The following is a 1,580-nucleotide window of genomic DNA, read 5'->3' as shown; positions in this document are numbered from 1 at the left end:
CTCCAACCACAACAACAGCAGCTCCAACCACAACAACAGTGGCACCCACCACATCAACAGCAGCTCCAACAACAACAGCTCTCCCAACCACAACCACAGCAGCTCCAACCACAACAACAGCAGCTCCAACCGTATCTACAGCAAGTACAACGCCAACAACATCTGTCCCAACAACCTCAACAGCTGCTCCAACCACAGAAACAGCAGCTCCAACAACAACAACAGCAGCTCCAACCACAACTACAGGTGCCCCAACCACAACAGTAGCTACGCCAACCACAATATATGCTAAAACTACAACAAAAGCAGCGTCAACAACAACAGCTTCTCCAACCACAACAACCGTAGCTCCGTCCACAACACCTTCAGTTCCAACCACAACCAAAGCTGCTCCAACCACAACAGCTGCTCCAACCACAACATCTGCTCCAACCACATCAACAGCTGCTCCTACAACAACCACAATTTCTACAACAGCAACAACTACCGTTGGCACAACTGAAATGAGAGTTGTCCGCCGAATGACCTTTAGGTCTCCTGATGATACCTTTTCCAGTGATCTTGAAATCAGTTCTTCAACTGCTTTCAACAATCGGTCCCAACGTTTGTGGAATCGTGTAAGTTTCATTTTCTTAATATCCCAATTTTTTCTACTTTTATTTTATCACATAACATTATACTGTCTAACATTGGTATAACAACAGTCCTCGTATTGTGATCTTGTAGCAATGAGACCCTTTAGAATTTAGATAGGTAAGGCAGATCTTTTTATCAAGACTAAGGAAGTATACAGTATTGTTAGATAAATTAAAACATTCTTTAGAGAACATGACCATTTGGACCCCAGTTTTTTTTGCCAAAACAAAATATTGTAATAAGAAAATACAATGATCATTTACCACTCAAATAATGAAATTAATGGTGTTTATTCCATACTTTCTCAATGTATTGAAATCAAATGATAGCATGTTTTTACAACTTCAAATTCTGAGATATAACATTGTAAAACAGAAAGGAAATAATTAATTTCACATCATTTCTTTGCAGCTTTATGCCCTCTACAGACAAGCATTTTCATCATTCTTGAGATTGACAATTGTGTCATTCAGGTACTGAAATCAAAAAACACATTTATATATTCTAAATGACACTTGTGTCTAAATTGGCTTTTGTCTCTCTATATTTGCAGAAGAGGATCAGTTATCAACACGCTGGACCTTGAATTTCAAGCAACAAATATTCCTAGTGATCAAAATATCGAGAATGTTTTAATCAATGAGGCACCAAGCATAACTGAATTCTCAGTGCAAGCGTCATCGGTTGTTGTTGATGGCAATGGTAAGCAAAGTAAAATTCATCCATAAATAACTGTAATACCAAAATCGGTGAAGTTTATATGAAAGTAAAAATTTACCAGGATTTTTTTTAAATGATCAGACTAATGCTATACTTCATTAATAATATTTTTGTAAAACTTCAACCACAGTATCAACAACCACGATCGCACCAACAACAACAGCGGCTCCAACCACAACAACGGCTGCTCCAACCACAACTACGGCTGCTCCAACCACAACAAC

General features: G+C 38.5%; 1 long non-coding RNA gene across 1 annotated transcript; it reads left to right on the top strand.

Annotated features, from left to right (window-relative positions):
- Nucleotides 1-527: 527 nt before the first annotated feature.
- On the top strand, nucleotides 528-1,579 carry LOC108167189 (uncharacterized). The gene is made up of 4 exons (XR_001777551.1): nucleotides 528-617; nucleotides 1,048-1,109; nucleotides 1,190-1,338; nucleotides 1,487-1,579. It is a non-coding gene; the product is annotated as an uncharacterized LOC108167189 (long non-coding RNA).
- Nucleotide 1,580: the final 1 nt, after the last annotated feature.

Source organism: Poecilia reticulata, linkage group LG18 (genome assembly GCF_000633615.1).
Source record: "Poecilia reticulata strain Guanapo linkage group LG18, Guppy_female_1.0+MT, whole genome shotgun sequence".
Lineage (NCBI taxonomy): Eukaryota > Metazoa > Chordata > Actinopteri > Cyprinodontiformes > Poeciliidae > Poecilia > Poecilia reticulata.
This window is presented reverse-complemented; position numbering and strand designations above follow the sequence as displayed.